The following is a 23,500-nucleotide window of genomic DNA, read 5'->3' as shown; positions in this document are numbered from 1 at the left end:
CATTTTAAAATCTCATTTAAATCCACTCTGGAAAATTGTTTCCAAAGGAGAGAGAATTGCAAACTGAGTGACTCGTGGGACGCCTTCTTGGTGGCTCTGGGGGCAGTCTGCGCCACCACGCATCTCCTCTGTGTGATTGATTTCTTGTTTGTTGCCCCTCATGTCTCATCTTACTCAAGTTCGTTTGGTTCTCCTTGGTTGTCTAGAAGGGCTCTTGGGTACCAATGAGGCTCAGTAAGAAGGGGGATTGCTTTGGACCACATAGCAGGATCTGGTAAAGCAGAGATTCAAAGCTTGGTCTTCAGCTTATAGGTTCAGTGCTCTTTCCCTCGGGCCCACTCTCTTCACCTGACGTCTTTTCTGGTTACTCTAGCCTCATGTGAGGTCTTTGGGGAAGTAAGCAGACAGCTTCTAATGCAGTATCAGACATGAAAGTGCTTAGCACAGACACTGGTGTGCAATAAAAGCTTGAGAGATAGCTGAATCAGGAGCTGTGATTCTTCTCTGCAATTTAACACATATTTATTGAACACTTCTGTGCCAGGCCTTGGCTAGAAGTTAGGAACATAAAGATGCCCCTGCTCTTCAGGAGCTTAAAAACTATTCAGAGACTAAAATAAACCTAGTTGCAATCTACTGTGATACAGAATCATGGAAGAAGAATCCTCTTTAAACATAAGTAATGATAGCCCCGTGATTTTATGTTGACAGTTTACAAAGTCCGTCTCACTTCTCTTACCCGTTCAACTTTCACGGGCTCCCTATGAGGAGGGAATAAGTATCCACATTTTCTGGTGAGGCAACAGGTTCCAAGAGTTAAAGTAACAGAGTCATAACCAGGAAGCTGGGCAGCAGCATGGAATAATGGAAAGACCACGGACTTGGAAGTCAGGACACTTGGCTTCTACTGTGACTAAGTGATCTTGTATAAGTAATTTCCTTCTCTGGGGCTTTGTTTCCTCATCTATAAGGTAATGTACTTAGACTAGAAATGTTATGGGGGTCTCAGGATAAACAGGGCCTTGTCTTGTAAAGCTGCAGAATGAAATTTAACTATCTCTTGAAAATTAAAGGCAGACTATATAAGGAGAAGAAAGAATCAGATAAACATGAATTAAAATCCCAGTTTAGTTCCTTATTAGCAATGTGGCCCTAGGCATGTTACTTCACCTCTCTATGACTTAGACTTCTAATTTGTAAAGTAGACATAATTATCATTTTGCAGAGTTCCTCTGGGGCTTGAATAAGAAGGTAATGAATCCAGCATAGCACGTGGCACATAGTAGGTGTGTGAGAAAGTACCCAAGACTGGTGAAACTGAACACAGGGTCTCCCTGGTTGCTCTGTGAATATTTAAGCCTAAAGATTCTGTTTTCTCTGCTCCCAGTTTTCCAGACCAGTGAAGATGCCAAGTTTTATGCCATTTCAATCAGGTTTAAGCCATTCGGCAATGAGAATGAGACCTTGCTGGTTCAGTTTTCAGTAAAACATGAGCAAGGCATTGATTGTAGTGGTGGGTACATGAAACTCTTTCCTGACACCCTGAACCAGGAGGATATGCACACAATCTGAGTAGTACATCATGTTTATAAGCTCTCCGATAGCGGTCACAAGTCTCCTGAGGTCTTAATGAGAGCCATGGTAACTGTGGAAGAGACTCAGATTGGCCTGAAACAGGAAATTTCTAATCCACCTTCCTATGCAGTAAGACTCCTCCATGACCTGAAAAAAGCAACTTTAAACTTAAATGTTAGTGTAAATAGAAGAGGTAGAGAGCTGCATGGTATTAACAAGGCTGCACTACCGAGAGACATTCCCCAGTTCTCAAAAAGGGAGAAAAGAGCCATAAACTGTGTAGATACTCTCAAATGTACCTACCACAGTAGGCTTTGTGCTCTGAGGGAGGTTCCTGCCCTTGATGAGAGAAGGCACAGGAGGCCCAGCATTTATAATGAGCCCAGAACATTGCATCTGTAACCTCAACATGTCGCTAGGCCTCCTTGAGGCAGTCTAGCTCCTACTTCACTCCAACCTTAAATGGTGGTTGAGATGAAAAAGCCAACAAACAACAAAAACTAAACCTACTCCCAAAGCACTGATGAAGAATGTGGATTTTACTGAATGTTTTTATACAAAGTCAGAGGAAAGTGTCATATTACATGTCATACAGGAAAATTTCCTTAGAATTCTCCTTAAATTTTTCTTTTCCTAAGGGGTTTCAGATCTGTTGCTTCAAGTTCTTGACAAAATCCTCCTCTCCGGCCTATTTCCCTTTTCCTCTCTGCACCCGCTCCCCCCAACTCTTTCTTCCTCATCTTTCAATCTCTTTCCTATATAAAATGATATAACACTCTGGAGGCCTAAAGGAGTCTTTGCCCATCTCTGTTTGCTTAAGAATCCACCCTCCTCATGAGGAGCCTACATGTGTGTATGTACGAGGTGGTGTAGTAGGGAAATTGAAAAAAAATTTGAAATGTGATTTTTTCATATGAATATTATTTATTCAATGTTCAAATAACCAAACTTTGGGCAGCCCGGGGGGCTCTGTGGTTTAGCGCCACCTTCAGCCCAAGGCCTGATCCTGAAGACCCGGAATCGAGTCCCATGTCAGGCTCCCCGCATGGAGCCTTGCTTCTCCCTCTGCCCATGTCTCTGCCTCTCTCTCTCTCTCTCTCTCTGTGTGTCTCTCATGAATAAATAAACAAAATCTTTTAAGAAAAACAAACAACGAAACCAGTTTCAGCTGTTATCAGCTCCATTTTACAGATGAGGAAACAAAGGCAAGAAATTTGCCCAAGGTAAGCAAGTGGGAAGCTAGAATTTGAACTCAGTTCATGTGGTTTAAAGCCTGTTCTTTTATCTATTCCACACTTTTGCCTTCTATTTGGTGGGGACACAGGCATGTGAATTTTTTTTTTAAGGTCAGAATGAAAGACATACTTTTAAAAAGATATCGGTGAGGTGCTATGAGACAACAAAAGATGGCATGACTCAGTCCAACTGGGGGCTTTTTAAAGGGAGTATTAATTGTTCTTTGAAGAATGAGTTAGATTTTAATAGGCAGAGAAGGAGGTGGAGGGAATATAACGAGGACAAAGGAAACTGCAAAACCTCAGAGGCATGAAATTGAAATGCAAATAGAAAAATGATGAAACTAGTGTAGCTGGAGCACCTCGCATGTGTGTGTGTGTGTGTGTGTGTGTGTGTGTGTGTGTGTGTGTTTAGGATAGACAGAGAGCAATAACTTGGGAAATGAGGTTGAAAAACTAGGTTAGAACTTATTCTCAGACTTTTGTCATGTTAAGCTCTCCAGGCTCAGAGCCACTGATCAACAATTGCCCCTGAAGTTTTCACAAAGCACAAAGAACCCCAGGCTCTGTTTCTCAGTAGGCTTGGGCTGAATCCCAGCAATGCTACTTATTAGCTCTTTGACCTTGGGCGAATTACTTAACTTTTCTGAGCCACAGTTTTCCCAGCTAAAAGTAGAGATAGTAACAGCTGCCTGTCGCGAGAACTAAATGATATGGTATGAGGTACCTGGCACAGGAGGGGCTCTCTGGTTGGGTTTGGTCAATGGAAGCCTTGGGGGGAGACCAGAGGGAGGGAAGAGAGCTGTTTCTCTCTACTGAAATTCACAGCTTCCCTCCTGGCCACCCGCCCCACAGGAATTTTTTTTTTCTAGGTTCTGATAACCACTCTTGCTCCTTGCAAGGATAGAGGTAGGAACAGCCCTATTGTTGCTAGCTCACAGCACACACTATTCTTTATGTCATTTCTCTGTCCTGCCCCCATCTTTGTAAATAGTTCCTTCAAGTAATCCTAAATTTGAGTGTGCTATTTATTTCTTGCTGGGACCCTGATTAATAATACATAGGCTTAGGGATCCCTGGGTGGCTCAGCAGTTTAGCACCTGCCTTTGGCCCAGGGCGCGATCCTGGAGTCCCAGGATCGAGTCCCGCGTCGGGCTCCCGGCATGAGCCTGCTTCTCCCTCTGCCTGTGTCTCTGCCTCTGTGTGTGTGTGTGTGTGTGTGTCTATCATAAATAAATAAATAAATAAATCTTTAAATAATAATAATAATAATAATAATAATAATAATACATAGGCTATGTCTGTCTTAGCCTCAGAACAGGCAAAATGCCTAAAAGTGATGCAAAATCATGCACCAGGGGTTGATTTCTAGTCCCTGACATCTGTGGCTTTGGCAACAACAAAATACAGGTCATCCTTTGTTACCAAGGGAAATACCATGAGAACAACAAGACCATCAAATGTCGGGTGAGTATGAGTATGATGTATGAGTATGAGTATGAGTATGATGGTCTTCAGCTGAGGGAGAAGGATAAGCATTTTATATATGTTATCTCACTTAATCCTTACAATAACCCTATGAAGTAAATACTCTCAGAAAATAGATATAGAAAAGTGCTATAAAGTATAGGAGTTCACCTAGGGGCAGTTTCTAAGAGCCTAGGGAGTCAGAAAAAGTCCCTTCTTGGATGAATGTTTGCCATGGCCTAATTACCCACTACTAGATATTGAAGGGATGGGGGAGGTGAGGAGTGCTGAGTTTAAATATGGATGACGAGTATATTTTATTAACATCAGATTAGAGAGATTAAGTTGGTTGGAAGATAGTAGCTGGATTTCATGTAGCAACTCAACAGGCATTCACCAAATGCTAACTCTGTGTTGGGTCTTGGGCTGGTGATAGAGTACGCCAGACATGGCCCCTGACCTCACAGAATTCACAGTCCGGTGAAGGTATGAATCAAAAAAGGAGAGGACTACCTAGTATGTTGAGGGCCTGGGGAAGCACAAAAGAAGCCCCCTACATAACCTGGCGGCTTAAGAAATGCTTCTTAGAGGTCTCCCTTGTGCTGAGTTTTAAAAGATGAGCATGAATTGGTTTTGTGAAAGAGTGACAATTTTAGGGAGGATTTAATTCCTGGAAGGATAATCACATGAGAAAAGTCAAGAAGACTTGAGAAAGAGTGGTACTGCAAGAGATTTGGCACAACCAGGCAGGAATCGGGTCTAGAAAAGCCCATAGGGCTTGCGTCATTGGAGAACTTGTGTTCAGGCTCAAGGCCTTTGCTAGCAGGACTATTCAGGCACTGTATGTGCAGAGGCTCCCCGGGGTTGTCCTCTGGGGTAGGCCTGTGCTGGAAGCTGCAGACACAACAAATGAATCAGACATGACCTCTCCTATTGAGAATCTTACAATCTGGGGGACAGACAGAAAAAGACAAGGTCAGAGAATGACCAGAACTGTCATAGAAGAAGAATGGGGGCCAGGAGAGACCAAAGGAGTGTGTACTTAGGAGAATGTGATCCAGAGTCTGTATTGGGTTAACCACAGAAATGGGATGAGGGATGTGGTGAAGTATGTTTGTGTATATGTAGGAGGTGGCATTCAGGAACTATTCTCGGTGGTGCGTTTAATGCTTGAGGTCCAAAGATGTCCAATATGGGCTGAAATATTTCCTGTTTCCTTTCTAGATCAATATATTCACCTATACACTCTGATCATTTGCCCCAATGCTACTTGTGAGGTCAAAATCATCAACTAGCAAATGGCAGGTGAGATTTTGGAGGATGACTGGGACCTACTGCCTCACAAAAATATAAAAGACCTCTATGCCTGGAAACCAAGGAAATGGGGTGAATGTCTGCAAATAGAAGATCCTAATGATAAGAAACCTGAGATTAGACAGTGTTTGGCTGGAAAACAGGTGGAGATGTCAGCTATGAGGATAGGAAAAAAAGGCTGGGAATAGAAGCAGAAACTGAGGCATTAATCCCTCAAGGAGGTATCCAGCTAAATATTGGTGTCCAAAGAGGTGTGGAGGAAAGAGGGAAGTAACTCACATTTGTTGAGACTATTGATCCTTCTGGTAGCCTCTGTGAACAGCGTCCTCTGTTCTCCATTATGAATAAGGAAACTGACAGAAAATGAAGTGACTTGCCAAGTACATACACATTAGCATCAGGATGTGAACCTGGATCTCTGACTCCAGAGTAACTGATATGGGGAGTGCAGTAAATTGAGAAATCGAGTGTTTTCACTGATTTATTATCATTCACTGGGAAGCTCTACTGGCTATAGTTACGAATGGGACAATCCAGGGGCTGGGAATCCTTCTGGAATTCAGCATCTACTGTGGTATGCAGACAAGTACACAGACAAAGGTCACACTGTATAATTAGTGCTGGGAGTCAGGGAAGCCCAAATCATGTGTAGCCTAAAAGGGGCTCCTAACCTAGCCTGTGTTAGGATGTAGGTGGTGGTCTGAGAAGGAGGAGGCAATACTTGAGTGATTGGGTTAATCTAGGGGTTGGAAACATAGACTCTGGAGTCAGATAGATATGGATTTGAATCCGATTTCTACCCTTTACTACCTGTGAGACTCCAACCTACTGGCAGTTAGATTTTGAGCAAGGAACATAATTGTTATGAAAGTCAATTTCACAAACTGGGATTACTATAATACCCACTGGTGAAGGTTGTTGTGTAGATTAAATTAGCTAACATACATAGTACAGAAGCTGGTATATAGTAAGTCCTTAGTAAATGGGATTTATGTGTTAATAATGTACTGAATTTCAAACACCGAATTTATTAGAGCAGGGAAGCAGGAAATTGAATTGGAGGAAAGACATTCCAGACCCAGACAACAGCAGGAACAAACACCAAAATTAGGTAGAAAGCAATAGTTGTGTAAAGAACTGGAAGCACTAGTTTAGTATAAAGTTAAAGGTGGATACAGGGGAGATAAGGTTGGAAAAGTCTATTGGAACCAAGTCATGGAGGGCCTCACCTATTTTGTTGCTACTCCACAGGTCAGAGCAGATTCAGCCTCATGCAGAGAAGATGTTTGGGGTTAAACAGGAGCAATATAGGACCCAGCAGCTGGAATCCCTAAGAACTCCCTAAGAAAAGGCCTGCAGATGGGGCACCTGGGTGGCTCAGTGGTAGAGCGTCTGCCTTCAGCTCAGGACATGATTCTGGAATTCCGGGATGGAGTCCCACATCGGTCTCCTCTGCCTTTGTCTCTGCTTCTCTCTCTCTCTCTCTCTCTCTCTCTCTCTCTCTCTCTGTCTCTCACAAATAAATAAATAAAATCTTAAAAAAAAGAAGAGGCCTGCAGAGAGGTGGGCAGTGGCCCAGCCATGTGTAGGGTGATTTAGTAAAGCGCTCTAGTCCCATGGGAGGGAAGTGGACCCAGGGAATTAAGACAGATGATCAGGCTGTGTCTGTGTCTTCAGCACCACAGGAAAAATAGGGGCTGGGTTTCTTCCAGGCCCAGCAAGCAGGCTCAGAGCAGCAAGATTAACCATAGACCTTCAGTTGTATTGAGGACCATGCACCTGATGTAGTCAGGGTTGGCTCAAGGGGAGAGGAGAGAGGCTCCAGGTCTCTATGCTCCCTGCTGAGTGGAGCTGGAAGAAAAGGAAAGTAGTTAGAAGGCAGAGATCTATTAAGACTATCATCCTCAGGGTGGGATGCTGACTGTTGCATGTCAGGAATGAAAAGGCAACTGAAACAGCTCAGGAACTAGAACTTTCCCAGTTGTAATGCTACTGAACGCCTCTGAGTCTAGTAGGCTTGGCACTGAAACTTTTAGTCGGTCTGGGCAAATGGTCAGCACCAAGGTGAACTTCTAGGTAGGTAGAGCAAAATTTTGGAGGCTCCAGAGCAGAAGACATGAACGTCAGTCAGGGTAGGCTGTTTGTGACTTAGAGTTTTGTCGTGGTAAATAGAAGGGGCTAGGAGTACAAGGGAGGACTGTTACAGGTCTCGGAGCATCCTGGGTACAAAGCAGATCACCAAGAGAGGGATACAGGCTAGAAGACTTGTTCTGACAATAAGGGCACATGACTGAGGGAGGGAGAGGGTCAGACACAAGGGAAATTCCTGTCTTATTTGAGGTAAAACATTCAAGGTCAAAGTAATAGTGAACTTGAGAAGGAGCTGGAGCTGCTTTAAGGCTTTTTTTTTTATCTCCTGTCTTGGGTTTATTTCCAGAGTCTTGAGCTGGGCTTTCATAGGGGTAAGGACAGAGGTTGGCAGGATTAAGGAGCCAGGTGTAACCTGACTATATGACCTCAGTTTCGTCCTAGCCCACTCACCTGTCCTCAAGGAGGAACATTTTGTTTTAGGTTTGGGAGGACTTCAAATACATCCTAGACAGAAATGTCAAGAAGCCAGATGACTGGAACAAAGCAATAGAAGGGGAGTGGGAAGGACCTCTGACACCAAACCCAAAGTATAAGTTGGGGGGGGGGGTCTCTCCTTGCAATGGGTATGAGGACTAAGACAGAAGAGATGTAAAGTTTAATTTGTAGAAGAGAAACTCAGATCCTGTGGTTTTCTTCTCACCACCCCCACACTGTCCATAAGACTGTAGCCTTGGGCTCTGCTCTCAAGGCTGTGCCTACCTGAGAGGGGATGTTCTGGTAAAGGTCATGTGGGTAGGGGAGGTCCAAGCATCCTTAGACAAGAAGTTTGTCCAAAGTGGTGGAAAGCAGCCAAAGGAACATGGTTAAAACAGGAAATAGGTCTAAGAAGAGGAAATCTCAGCACTGGTCCTAAAAGGGAAAGGTGGGACATGAGTGAGCCAAAGATGTCGAGGATAGGAATGGGGAACTTCTCTTTAAGGACTAACTCCTGACCTCATGTCAGAAGTGAGAAGAAACTAAGGGAATAAGCTATTGAATGGTCCAGAGATAAAACTGATGCTAGCATGATTTTATTTGGCCACAGTTTGCTGTGTTACATACCAGGAAGAGAATGGCCCCAAGTGCCAAAGTCCTTAGATGGTGTTCCCTGTGAGGCTATATTTTCTTAACTTCATGAACAAACATGCAGAGATGGGACCAGGCTCAGAATGGGTCTCTGCTACTTTGTTCGGCAACCTCTGGGTGGAAAGGAGAACTTGGAAGAGTCTCATGTATTAGCTCAAAAAAAGGGAAAGAAGCTATAGGAATCGTGCTCTGGTGCACAACTGTCTTTATAAATTGATTGGTCTTTCTGATGGTATGAGAAGAATGGAAAAATACTAATGCCACGTTCACTCTTTGGTTCTTTGTTTAGGGACAATGGAAACATCGGATCATCGATCATCCCAGTCACCAGGGGGAGTGGATTCATCCAGAAATAGACAACCCTAAACGTAAGCCTGACCTCACCATTTGTTACTATTAGAACATCAGTGTTCTTGGCCTGGACCTTTGGCAGGTAAAGTTCTCTGGGTTCAGAGCCACTGATCAAGAGTTCCTCTAAAGTTTTCATAAACTGGAGCTGCAAACTGGAAATCACAAGATTTGAATGAGTCTTGATCTTTCTAAGTCTCAAACTGCTCATCTTTAAAATGGGACTAATTATACTTGTCCTGATAACCACAATAGCTAAAATGTACTGAGCCCCTACCATGTACCAAGCACCATGTTAGAGACTTTGCAAACGCTACTTAATTCTCACTATGAAATCTCCTATTTCTGAATGTGGAAACTGAGGTTCAGAAAAGATAAATATTTTGCCAAGACATACGGTAAACAGAAAAGCTGATATTTGAGTGTAGATCTTTTATTTCTTTTTTTTAATTTTTTAATTTTTAATGATTTTATTTATTTATTCATAGAGACAGAGAGAGAGAGAGGCAGAGACACAGGCAGAGGAGAAGCAGGCATCATACAGAGAGAGCCTGACCTGGGACTCGATCCAGGGTCTCCAGGATCACACCCTGGGCTGTAGGCGGCGCTAAACCGCTGGGCTACCAGGGCTGCCCTAGATCTTTTATTTCTTAAGATTTTATTTATTTGACTGAGTGAGAGACAGAGAGACAGGGAGAGCATGAGTGGGGGACAGGGGCAGAGAAAGAGGGAGAGGGAGAAGCGGACCCCCAGCTGAGCAGAGAACTTGATGTGGGCTCCATCCCAGGACCCTGAGATCATGATCCAACCCAAAGGCAGATGCCCAATCAACTGAGCCACCCAGGTGCCCTGAGTTTAGGTCTTTCTGAGTCCAGAATCAGGCTTCCAGTACTTTACACTGCCCTGCTGGTCCTGCGTGATTCTTGGGAGTGATTTTGGGCAAAGAGAATCATCAGAACTATGGTAAAATTTTAAAATATTAAAATCCCCAGGGGCACCTGGGTGGATCAGTTGGTTAAGCAGCCAGCTCTTATTTTTGGCTCAGGTCATGATCTCTGGATCCTGTGATGGAGCCTGGCTCAGGCTCCCCATTCAGTGGGGAGTCTGCCTCAGGATTTTCTCTCTCCCTCTGCCCCTCCATCTGCTTATTTAAAGGTTAAATAGATCTTTTTTTTTTTTTTTTAAGATTTTATTTATTAGAGAGAGAGAGGCAGAGACACAGGCAGAGGGAGAAGCAGGCTCCACGCGGGGAGCCTGATGCGGGACTCGATCCTGGGTCTCCAGGATCAGGCCCTGGGCCAAAGGCAGCGCTAAACCGCTGAGTCACCTGGGCTGCCCCTAAATAAATCTTTAAATAAATGAATAATTAAAAATAAAATCCCCAGACAGATGTCAGCTGTGATTGGCCCAGTCATGATGGCAAAACTTTTTTAAAAAAAACTTTTAAAAATATTTATTATTTTATTTTAGAGAGAGTGAGCACAAGTAGGGGGAGGGGCAGAGGGAGAGAGAGAGAAGCTGGCTCCTCACTGAGCAGAGCCCGACATGGGGCTCAGTTCCAGGACCCTGTGATCATGACCTGAGCTGAAGGCAGATGCTTAACCACGGAGACACCCAGGTGCCCCAAGAGCAAGAATCTCAAGCAGACTCCCTGTTAAATGTGGGGCCTGAAGAAGAGCTCCATCTCACAATCTTGAGATCATGACCTGAGCCCAAATCAAGAGGTGATACTCAACTGACCAAGCTTCCCAGGGGCCCCATGATGGTAATTCTTGACCCAGCTTTCGCTCTCTGCCATCTTTCCTGGTTCTGGTTGGAAGGGAAAGAGGAGGACTCAGACACTTGGGCCTTCATAAAATCGTTCCCTCTGTCTCTTCCCTGAGACCTGTTATTAAAAATGGGGAGGATTCTTTCCCAACTGTGGAGAAGAGAGTAGTGCCGGCCCTAGAATGAAGGTTTCAGCGTAGGAGGCCTCTGAAAGAGTACAATCTATACAAAAAAGCAAAACGAAAAACCCTTCAATCTACATAGTCTTGGAATTCCCTTGCAGAGGAAAGGAATTCACTTTTGTTAAACACAGGCCTGGAATCAGTGCTTTACCTATATTATCTCCCTTAATTCTCTTAACTCTGTATAAAATAAGTACTATTGTCTCTTATTAGCCCAGTTTACATTTGACAGGATTGTGACTCAGAAATGTCAAGCGACGCACCCAAGAGCACACAGCTAGGTGTGTGATAGAGACAGGAATCAAACAAAGGCCTGTCAGCCTTTATTAACTACACCCACTATACAAAAGAGCCTCTAGAAACTGTAGTCACTTGTCTTTGAGTGTATCCTGGAAGATTCCATAGCCAGGGAAATCTGTCTCTGGCCAGTGGTTTCTATAGTAAAGGGCTGCTAAAGGGCAGTTGGACAATACCCCCTGGATGAAGCTTTCTTGGTTTATTTATTTTCCCCTTTCTTGGTTTCCTGGCTCAGTGAAACCAGCACAGGAGGGCAAGGAGATGATGTATATAAATTACCACATGCACAGCAAGGGGTTCAGGAGAGAAGGGGAGGGGAGGGAGAGAAAAAGGAAGGACAGACAGAAGGAAGGAAGGAAGAGACACACGTCCTTCTTTCCTTCCTTTCCTATCTGAAGAATGTGGATACAGTTTGAACAAGTTCCCATTATTATCTTTTTTTTCGGTTGTTTCTTTTTATTTTTATTTTTTTATTTTATTTATGATAGTCATACAGAGAGAAAGAGAGAGAGGCAGAGACACAGGCAGAGGGAGAAGCAGGCTCCATGCACCGGGAGCCTGATGTGGGATTCGATCCCGGGTCTCCAGGATCGCGCCCTGGGCCAAAGGCAGGTGCCAAACCGCTGCGCCACCCAGGGATCCCTGGTTGTTTCTTTTTAATAAATAATAGGAACTCTCTACATCTTGTGTAAATCGTGGTCATGCTAATATACCTAATCTGATTGTTTCCTTAAAATGCATTGTAGTTTTTTTTTTTACTGAAAACATTAATTTATACATTAAAACTGTATCTTTGTTCAGTATTTTCCATAAAATTTTAAAATGATTTGGCAGTAATTGTTCTGAGTTGTATCAACCTCCCCAAGCAGGCAAACCTTCTATTTGAGAATTTAAACCATGCTGAAGGAATGCTTCTTACACTTTAATGTGCGTATGAATCACTGGAGGATCTTATTAAAATGCAGATTCTAATCCAGCAAGTCTGAGACAAAACCAAGAGACTACATTTCTAAAACTCCAGCATTATCTCTTTAGATTGTTGTTTTTCTTATGACACAGTTCTGCGTCATGCTCACATTACCCTTACAGGCATCCTTTCCTTCTAGGTTCTTTTTTTTTTTTCTAAGGATTTATTTATTTATTTATTTATTTATTTATTTATTTATTTATTTGTGATAGACATAGAGAGAGAAAGAGAGGCAGAGACACAGGAGGAGGGAGAAGCAGGCTCCATGCCGGGAGCCTGACGTGGGACTCGATCCCGGGACTCCAGGATCGCGCCCTGGGCCAAAGGCGGGCGTTAAACCACTGAGCCACCCAGGGATCCCCTCCTTCTAGGTTCTTTTTTTTAATTTTAATTTTAATTTTAATTTTTATTTTTATTTTTATTTATTTTTATTTATTTATTTATTTTTCTCCTTCTAGGTTCTAATCAGGTCTGATACTCCCAGGTTCTACTTCGCCTGACACAACTAACTGGACACATCCAGTTTACCACTGGGTCTCTGCACCTCACTGGAAAAGCCTAGAGACTCTCAGCAAGGAGATGGGTGGGAATTCCCTCACCTGTCCTGCCTCAACTGGGGTTTCCAGCCTTTAGATGCTCTGTGAGCCCAGTTGTCCTCCCGGTGGGACCTGACCTACAAAGCTGGTTAACTTTCCTTCCTGGTCCCTGACCCTTTCGCCCTCTGTTCTGATACCTCCATACACAATCCCCTTGCTTTTGTTGTTGTGGTTTAGGCAGAAGTGGTTGCCTTGTTTCATCAGGACAAAGGCTGGGAGGAGATGGCCACAGAGAAAGAAAATTATGTCTCTCACTTTTGGGACCCCTTATGATCTTTGAAGGAATAATGATACAAAAGGCAATGAAGATAGCTTAGCCACAATGCAAAGCACATCGATATCCCTTAAGTCTTATGGTCTGTGAGGCTGGGAGGGTAGGACTTACCATCTCTCTCTTAACTGATAAGGAAGCAGAAGCCTCAGAGAGGTGACTTGACTTGTCAAGATGCTATAGTCAATAAAGTGCCCAAACCTATACTCTTTCCGCCTTATGATGCACGTGGGATATAACACAGGAAACGGCACTTTCTGTGAGCTGACTCTCCAGGCTTTACAGTCTAACTAAGTACTTTCTCATGGTTCTTTTCTTCGGAGAACTGTATGAAGAAAGCAGGTACAGTCTATTTTCTTCCATTTATCGGATGAAAACATGGAGGCACAGAGAGGATGTATGTGGACCAACATCCCTTCACTAGTAAGTTTTAGGAAGCAGAACTGGCCCTTGTGACCTGATTTTTAGTTAAATGCAGAACCACGAGCTTAGTGTGGGGGGATGGGAATCAAGGGGCACTGAAAAGAACAGGGAAGATTAGGAACATTTTTTTGTGGGAGAAAGGAAAATGGAAGAGCCAATAAAGGAGCTGTTCTCTAACAAGACTGCTGATAAGTCAAAAGAAAAAAAATCCCAAAGGTAAAAAAAATCTCTTAAAATTGTACAAGGAATTATTTAAACCAACTAAAAATGGCTCAGAGCAAAACAACAACCTCTATTCAAAGTGGCTATTTTGTCATTTATTCTTCTATTGGAGGTAGGGTTGGGGGGATGATATAAGCCAAAAAGAAGTCTTCCCACTTAAAAAACAGAACAAAACAAAACTGTTTTCAAACCTTGGAGGAGGGACACATGATAATTCATACTGCAAACTTTCTTTTGGTCACAGAACTGCTCCCACACAATTAACTTGCTGATTTATTTAACATATTACTGAAGTGAAGAAATATGGAATGACCTTTTTCTCTTTCTGAAACATATCCAGATTTTGAAAAGTTATGATAATTATTACCATTTATTGAGTGACTATTATCTGCCAGACACTGTGCTTTACATATATTATTTCTAATTCTTATGACAATACTTCAAGGGAGTTATTCTCAATATTTTACTTATGAGGGAAGAGGCTCAGGGGAATTGAGTAATTTGCCCAAAGTCATACAACTAGTATGTGATTGAGCTGGTCTGTCTGTCTCTGTGACTCGTGCTCATTGTGTTCTGTTCCTTTATTACTAAATCAACAAACACAGGACTTATTACATGCCATTGACTTAATTCATCTTTTCCTTTAATTGTAAATACTAAATATGTTATTTTAAGAAAATAGAGAAATATTGTAGAGAATCTAAACTCTGCTCATACTTTTTTAAAAAATTTTTTTAAATTTTTATTTATTTATGATAGTCACACACACAGAGAGAGAGAGAGGCAGAGACATAGGCAGAGGGAGAAGCAGGCTCCATGCACCGGGAGCCCGATGTGGGATTCGATCCCGGGTCTCCAGGATCGCGCCCTGGGCCAAAGGCAGGCGCTAAACCACTGCACCACCCAGGGTTCCCTCTGCTCATACTTCTTGTCAAATCCTTTTCTTATGTTCTCTTAGTTTTTCTGATTATATTAAGGAGAGAATCTTGAAAAGGCCATCTCTAAGTGACATCAAAGGTAAGTGCCATCAATCTGAGCTGGCACAAGAGCCAGTGGGCAGCAATTTGGAGCCTAGCAGAATGATGAGAATTTCTTCATAATGTGGTCAGAGATTTGAGAAACACAAATCTTGGGAAACAGTAAATTAACCTCTAGCTAGAGTATCAGCTAAGGTAGTACAACAATCTGGGCCCCCTGTATTATTAATCACTTTTGTATTCCCTCATTCTGCTGCAATTATTGATTAAAATCTCTGGGCCCATGGCCTTTGAATTTGCACTTAGCAAGGCCCCCAAGGGAATTTTTAAGCCCTTCAACCTCATTCTAATCCTGCTGTTTTCATTTCAACGGGTAAAATCTGGTAACATCTTTGACAATTTCCTTCTTAAAAATGATGAAGAGTTTTCTGAAGAGGTTGGAAATAAGACCTGGGGAATAAGAAAATAAGGAACTCCCCCACCCTAAATTCCAGATGTCTGATTCCTCAGTTGAACAGTGTTCTTTGCATTTGCAAAATCAGCCTAATAGTCATTATCTCATTTGCTGGTCATATGTTCCTGAGAGGAGGGAGGTGGAAAGAACTCACATTCATTTGTACTTGAGCACGTTCCAAAAATTATTCCACTTATCCCTCAAAATCACCTAACAAGACAGATATTATTCGCATCTTTCAGATCTAAAAACTGAGATTCAGAGAGTATGTATAAACTGCCCAAGGTCATGCACAGCCTTAAACTTGTTGAGTCACACTCCTTCTGTGTCACGCTCCCTGCTCACAGTGTGGTGATCTAGAAGGCAGCTACTGAGCCCATTTCTGATGCATGACTTGGAGAAAGAAGGAAGGTGTGAGTGCTGTTCACCAGCTTTCCTGCTGTCCTAGAACTGTCTTATGGGTGGAGTAATGATTCGGACAATGGCTTCACAACTCCCTGGTTCTTCAGGAAAGTCCATTCAAGCAGGTCTGTGGCCAGTGGCAGGTTTGATTACCCAGTAGGCAGATTAAGCTTATGCTTAGAATACCAGCAAAGCACAAGCACCCAAAAAAAATATTTTCACAAGAACTTTCATACTTAATAATTCTAAGGAAGCATCGAAGTAGTCATCATAGCAAAATAAAAATCTATCAAACCTTTTTACACTTTTAGTCTGTTTTTGTTTGTTTGTTTTGTTTTTACTTTGGGGTTATCATCTAATACTGTTTTGTTGAGGCAATATTACATATTGGATAAGAACATAAATTTTAGAGCAAGAATGCTGAAGTTCAAATCCAGGCTCCATCACTTTCTAGCTGTATGACCTTGAACAAGTTACTTAGTTATTTAGATCTTTAGTTTTCTCATCTATAACTATCTTATAAGTTCCTGACATATAGTAAGTGCTCAATATATGGCACCCATTATTATTAAACCATACATTCACTCAACAAGTGTTTGTGGAATGCCTGTTCAAAGCACTGTTGTAGGTCCTGAAGATATGTTAGTGAAATCAAACAGAAGTTTCTGTCCTCATGGGGCTTACACTCAGGGGAGACCAACAAGAAACATATAAATAAGTTAATAACGTATGAGTGTGATGGTGAGATAAGCTATGGAGAACGATAAAGAAATAGAGAAGGCTATGATCATGAGGTTTTTGCTCTTTTACTATAGGAGTGGTCAGGAGAGGCTTCATTGAGTAAACAGCATCTAAGATACTTGGAGGAAAGAGCAAGCCATGCAGGTATCTGGGGAAGAAAAACCTAGGTAGAAAGAACAGCAAATGTAAATTCCCTGAAGTAGAAACATAACTTGCTTACTCAAGAATAAGAAGCCCAGGGTGATTAGAGCTGAGTGAGAAAGGATGAGAGTAGTTAGGTCCATACCCCTGAGTAAAATGGGGAGCCATTGTAAACATTTTTAGGAAAGGAATGATATGAACTGACTCATGGTTTAAAATATTACTTTGGCTGCTGTATTGTAAAAGACGATAGGAACAAAAAAAGACTACAGTGGACCAAAGGCAGAAGCAGATGATAGTGGTGGAGGCAGGAGGAAGTTTTTTTAAAAATTAAGTTTAATTTTTTTTATTTATGATAGTCACACACACACACACAGAGAGAGAGAGAGAGAGGCAGAGACATAGGCAGAGGGAGAAGCAGGCTCCATGCACCGGGAGCCTGATGTGGGATTCGATCCCGGGTCTCCAGGATCGCGCCCTGGGCCAAAGGCAGGTGCTAAACCGCTGCGCCACCCAGGGATCCCAGGAGGAAATGTTTAGATCCATTTTAAGGCAAAACTCTCAGAAGTGATGGATTAGATATGGAATATGAGTAAGAGTAAACAAGGATGGCTCCAAGGTTTTTGACTCAAGTAACTAGAGGATGGAATTCCTGAGATAGAGAACAAGGAAGGAGTATATTTGGGGCTGGGGTGGGGACAGAAATAAAAGACACAATTGTTAAATGTTAAGTCAGATATGATCATTAGACATCCAAATGTCAAAGAGGCAATTGAATATGAATCTGGTTAGGAGATATACATTCAGGAATCATTAGCCTATAGGTAATACTTAAAGCCCCATGAAGCTGGATGAAATCCCCTAAGGATTGAGTGAAGGAGATTTGAGGATGAGTTTTGGGGTACCCCAATATTTAGAGATCTGGAAGACAAAGTGGAACAAGCAGAGAAGACAGAAAAAGTAGCAATTAAGGTAGAAAAAGAACCAAGGAAGAGTAGTATCCTGCAGATCAAGTGAAGTATTTTTAAGGGGAGAAGAAATGATCACTGTGTCAAACGGTCAAGAAAGATGAAGACTGAGAATAGACCACTGTTTTCAGTACATGGAGTTCATGTGACTCTGACAAGAATAGTTTCAGTGGAGAGATAGAGGGGGGAAAATGGGTTCAAGAAAGAAAGGAAAGAGAAGAACTAGAGACTGCAAATATAGACTAGTCTTTTGAGAATTTTGCTGTAAAAAAGGGTAGAGAGAATGGAGTGGTAGGTACCAGAAAATTTTGGTCAAGATATATATATATATATATTCTCTCTCTCTGCCTCTTTCTCTCTCTCGAGAGGCAGAGAGAGAGAGAGACAGAATGCTATCTTTCTGCCTACATGTATTTATGCTAAGGGATATGATTCAATAAAGAGAGAAATAAATACAGGAAATGCAGAAGAGAATTTCTGGAGCAACATTCTTGAGACTATGAGAGTGGATGAGATTTTGTGCCCAAGAAGATGAGTTGGCTTTTCCATAGGAGAATGGGTATTTCATCCATAATTGCAGATGTAAAGAATGACAATATTAGAATTAAAAACAGGTTGGTGGGTAGATATGGTAGTGAAGGGCATTTGTCAGTTGGATTCTCTGGGAAACAGACACCAAGATGCAACTAGAAATGTAGTATATTAATTGGGAATAAAGATTGGGAGAACTGAAGGGTAGAGGGTATAGAAATAGAAAAGTCCAACACCTGGGCAAGAAGACGGGGAAAGAAGGATTGGGTAAGAATTACTATGAGTGCAGCACAGCTCTGAGAAAGTCTCATCCACCCAACAGGGCTCCAGTGGAAAGACTACCTGTAGAGGAGCACCCTGTTAGAAATAGCTGAACCCTAGCACTGCCTCCATGCCCAGCCACTGTCTGTGGTGTGCTTTGGGACAGCAGGTCCTGGGTTCAAATGCTGAAGTAGATCCCAAGGTGCTAAAGCTACAAGCCAGCAGCTCACTGCACTCCTCACCACTGACTGACCCATTCTTTTTCAAGGGAATTCCAAGTGGCATAACACCATGGCTGCCACAGAGTATGTGGAAATTTTCTTCTGATTGTGAAATAGGAAGTGAGGCTAACAACTTAACCCAAGATTGAGAAAGATGTGTTGGAGGTTTGAAGAAAAGAAGAAGGTGAAAAATAGTTATTCAAGGAGAAGGAGAGTGAATCAACCACAGAAATACAGTGGGCTCACTGGCTAGCACGAAGGGCTCACCTGAAGTTAGTCATAATGGGTTTAAAATGAGAACAACCGGTTTGGTTTTACTGTTTTCTCTAGATATTTTCTCTGCCTAGGGGCAGGCATGGAGAGTTGGATTTAATCAGAGTTGAGGGTTTGCTTAATTAAGGAGGGCAGGGGAACCGAGGATGTTTGCAAAAGAGTGATCACACAAAAATAAAGAAAGGAGAAAAGAGAGGACATGAAAGGGATGAGGCCTAGTGAAAAATAGATGGACTCAATGGATTGTTGTAGGTCCAGGTGGAGCTGAGGAGTCCATGGGGTTGGCAGTCTCTAGTTACCTTCGGCAAAGAGCAGTTTTGATAAAGAAAGGAAGGGGGGGGGGGACGCTGATGAGTGAGTAGAGCAATGAGAGGGAAGTGGAGAGCTAGAGTTCTTAATCATAGGCAGTGCTTTCCAGACATAAGAAAATTAAGTCCTGATCGAAAGAGAAAGCTTTTTCTTTTAATAAACATGGGAAAAACAACAAGATGTTAAGCATTTGCTCCCAGCAGGATTCTAGAAGGCTCCAGCCTACTGGGCATGCAGGTTCTCAGTCTAGCTTTTCCCCCCCAAACTGGGTAAAAGACCAGTTGGCCCAGATGCTCTGGATGATGCAAGCCCTATAGGAATTTAGACTGTATCCCTTCTTTAATGAACTTTTTTTTTTTTAAGATTTTATTTATTTATTCATGAGAGACACAGAAGGAGAGAGGCAGAGGGAGAAGCAGGCTCCATGCAGGGAGCCTGACGTGGGACTCCATCTGGGGTCTCCAGGATCACACCCCAGGCTGAAGGCGGTGCTAAACAGCTGAGCCACCGGAGCTGCCCCCCCCCCTTTTATTTTCTTAAATGAACTTTTGAGTAGAAAAATCTATGAAGTTGGCTTTAGGGGTCAAATTCTGGGACCTAGATGAACACATTAGAGAATAAAGAAGGAGTCCCATTTCTGACCTAATACAAGTTTGTACTGATCACAGGTCAAAGGCAAATTCAAAGAGCTCCATAAAGATTGTGTTACTGGATGGAGCAGATACAAGACCAGCCTCAGATCCAGAAAACCTGGGTTTCTAATTCTAGTTCTACCGCCCACTAGCTGTACAACGTGGGCAAGTCATTTAATCAGTCTGAACCTCAGATTGCTCATCTAGGGAGTGGGACTAGTAACATTTACTTACAGATTGTTGTGAGGAAGAGAAATAATGTGTGTAGTCTGTCTAGCACTATGCTTAGCAGTGCAGTAGGCATCCAATAAATGATTGCTGAGTCTGAACCAATTTTATTTATGAACAAATTACACATACACAGAGTTCTCTCCACCACACACATACTGAAAAATTTTTTTTAAGATTTTATTTATTTATTCATGATAGTCACACACACACACACACACAGAGAGAGAGAGAGAGAGAGAGGCAGAGACATAGGCAGAGGGAGAAGCAGGCTCCATGCAGGGAGCCTGACGTGGGATTCGATCCCGGGTCTCCAGGATCACGCCCTGGGCCAAAGGCAGGTGCTAAACCGCTGCGCCACCCAGGGATCCCCATACTGAAAATTTGTATGTAAACAAACACCATCCCAGAAATCTTTAAGACTGCGGAAAGACACCAGACATTTCTAAAGTGGGTTAACTTTGTTTATACCATCTGTAAATTATTTTGAAATTCCACATTCTAAACAGGACAAAGAGAAGCAATGGAGGGAACTATGTGAAGAAATGGAAAAAGAAAACAGGCAGGAGAAGCCAAGAAGAAAAAAGAAAAGGAGGACTGAGAGGAGGATGACATCTGGGGAGTTGAAGAAGAGGGAAGTGAAGAGGATTCTGCTGAGGAAGCAGGACATAACAGGCAGCGGAAGGAAGATGATGCCAAAAGAGCCTTTCTGGGTAAAAATGGGGAAATCTGTGTTGACCAGAAGGATGAACTGGAACTGGGTAGAAAACCTTGCACTCAGACGCAAGTGATGTTGCTTGGAAGGAGAAATGTCACGAGGTTGGCAAAATCTGGGAAGCAAAATTATGTGCTCTTTTTGAACAAACTTTGGGTTTGTGTTTCTACTCTATCTCCTTAGTCTCTATGACCTTGGGAAAGTCACATCACCTCCTGGGGCTTCTATTTCCTTGTCACTGGAAAGAGAGTGATAATTCCTATTTCATGAGGTTTTTGTATGGATTAAATGGGCCATGTGTATATATTGCCTGATATAAATATATAGTCACCTAATAGTCACTACTCCTACAATCATCATCACAGTGTTTAGGGAATTAATTGTTGATAAATAAGTTCTATATAAACTTGATCCTCACTTTCAATTTATCTCAGTACATCCAGAGAACCCTATTTTCTGTAAATATCTGTATTACTTAGTATTTATTTACTGAGTACTTCTGATGGTTATCCTTGTGGGTGATGATGTTTTCTTCTTACAGATATATCAAGCCCTTAAAAACAAAATCAGACTTCCTCTTAACATAAAGAAGGTTGTGAAAGTCCTTTTGCTTCTCTGTTGTTTTGTACCCTAATTTTTAAAAAATTGCTACTTGTTTGCAGGGTTGCTGGTCTTACACTTATCTTCTCTTACCACCCGCTCACCACATCACTATCATAGGCATTCACATAGCTCTTCACAGGTTGCAAAGCACTTTCCCATAAATTTGAAGAGTTCCCGTGATGCGCTCCTTTAAACCTCACAGCAGCAATCGTAGGGGATACCATTATTGTCTTCATTTTACAGATGTAGAAACTGCTTAGAACAGGCAACTCATTTGCTAAGGGTCAAACCACTGGTAAGGGCCTGGGCCAGAATCTGAAGTCAGGTTCGTCTGGTTCCAAAGCTTTCCCTTTCATTGCACTAGGCTATTGAATCAGTGAGTGAACACGGAGAGTAGTCATCATGCCACACCGAAGAAATACCATTTTAAGATAAAAAAGCAAAAAGTAATGTTCCTCTTAGAAATTTTTCAAAAAAACAAAAACGTAAGGCAAGACATCGAATGAAGTGTGACAGCCTTTTCATACTAAGAAGTGATACTAGTGTGATTGCCAGCTCTTTGAGGCCACTGTGGTTGATTCCTGGCTCTATTTACTTATTAGCTGTATCTTCTTGGGCAAGTGATCTGACTTTCCTGTGCCTCATTTTTTACATTTGTGAGATGGGGTTAATAATAGGACCTACCCCAAACTCAGCTGTGAGAATTAAATGCTGACTCCTTCCTGCTTTTGTTTTACAAGAAATGCATCAAGGACTAATCCCAGGGGAGTCAGGCCCAGGCACACCTCTGTACGCTAGCACAGGGCTACCGATATGGGTCAGGAACATAGTAGATGTTCAATAAATATTGGTTGAAAGATTGAACAAGGGACACCTGGGTGGCTCAGTGGTTTAGAGCCTGCTTTCAGTCCAGGGTGTGATCCTGGAGTCCTGGGCTCGAGTCCCACATCAGGCTCCCTGCCTGAGCCTGCTTCTCCCTCTGCCTGTGTCTCTGCCTCTCTCTCTCTTTCTCTGTGTCTCTCATGAATAAATAAATAAAATCTTAAAAAAAAAAAAAAGATTAAACAAAACTCTGGCTGGTATTTTCAGGGAAGATTTCATGAAGGAAGGACTTTTAAGCCAGGTCATGAAGAATGTTTAAGAGTATAACCAAATTTCAGAATCAAAAAGCAGGGCACCCAAATACCAGGAGGTGGGTGGTAAGGGAGGAACAGCAAGTATTTCTCCTCCTTTTTTCCTGTAGGTTTGTGCCTACTGTAGTTTCTGAGCCTTATAATCTTTAGAATATTCTGGCTTGAGAAATGTGGCTTTTGTAGTGGAGGTAAAACTTTACCTTTAACCTTTTGGGCTCTTTGGCAGGGCCTGAAAATTTAATTGACATGATACAGATTAACAGAAGAGAAGCATAAAAATTTATTTAGTATAAGTAAGGAAATGAAGACCCAAAGAAGGAGCAAAACTCAAATGCTTTTATACTAGGTTGAACAAAGAGAAGCAATTGTGGAAAAAATAACGAAAATGTACAGGGAGGCTATAGGAAGATAAGAGTTATTTGAACAAGGTCTGTTTGTGCAGAATTCCCTTAGTTTCAACTTTCTGTCCTTGATGATAAGAATGTTTTTTTTCTCCTGGTATATGCAGAGCAGCTCTCACGTGGGAGTTTTATCTCCTGTTTTCAGGAAGAAAAGATATTGTATTGTTGTATCTGTTGTTTTCCAAGTGCGTATCACTAAAAATAAGGTGTATGCCAAACAGCAGTTTTTTGGGTGGTATATTTTGGCACCCTTCATTTTTATACCTATTTCTATAACATAAGCATCTTCCCATTGTGAAAAAGAGCAAGGCTTTTGGTGCCTGAGCCTGAACACTGTTGGGAGCATCGTTTACTACCAATGTCTGCCCTAAATAGTTGGGCATATGCTCTACCAATTGTTATGTATTTCCAAATATCACCAGATAAAGATATTGAAATTCATGCAAAATTTGGGGAAAAGAGTTAACAGTAAGAATGTATTTTATTTAAATAAAATTTTAATCTTTTTAATCTATTTTAAATCTTTTTAAAGCTGTTGCTTTGGGAATCAGAAAAAACAATTTTTTTAAAAGGGTGCCTGGGTAGCTCAGTCAGTTGGGCATCTAACTCTTGATTTTAGCTCAGGTCATA

At 42.1% G+C, this 23,500-nt stretch overlaps 1 pseudogene; it reads left to right on the top strand.

The window, feature by feature from the left end:
• The window catches only part of LOC121481047, a 28,474-nt pseudogene extending 5,729 nt beyond the window's left edge, over positions 1 to 22,745 (top strand).
• Positions 22,746 to 23,500: the final 755 nt, after the last annotated feature.

The sequence above is a fragment of the Vulpes lagopus genome, chromosome 23, assembly GCF_018345385.1.
Source record: "Vulpes lagopus strain Blue_001 chromosome 23, ASM1834538v1, whole genome shotgun sequence".
Lineage (NCBI taxonomy): Eukaryota > Metazoa > Chordata > Mammalia > Carnivora > Canidae > Vulpes > Vulpes lagopus.
The sequence above is the reverse complement of the archived record's forward strand: the minus strand, read 5'-3'. Positions and strand labels throughout refer to the sequence as shown.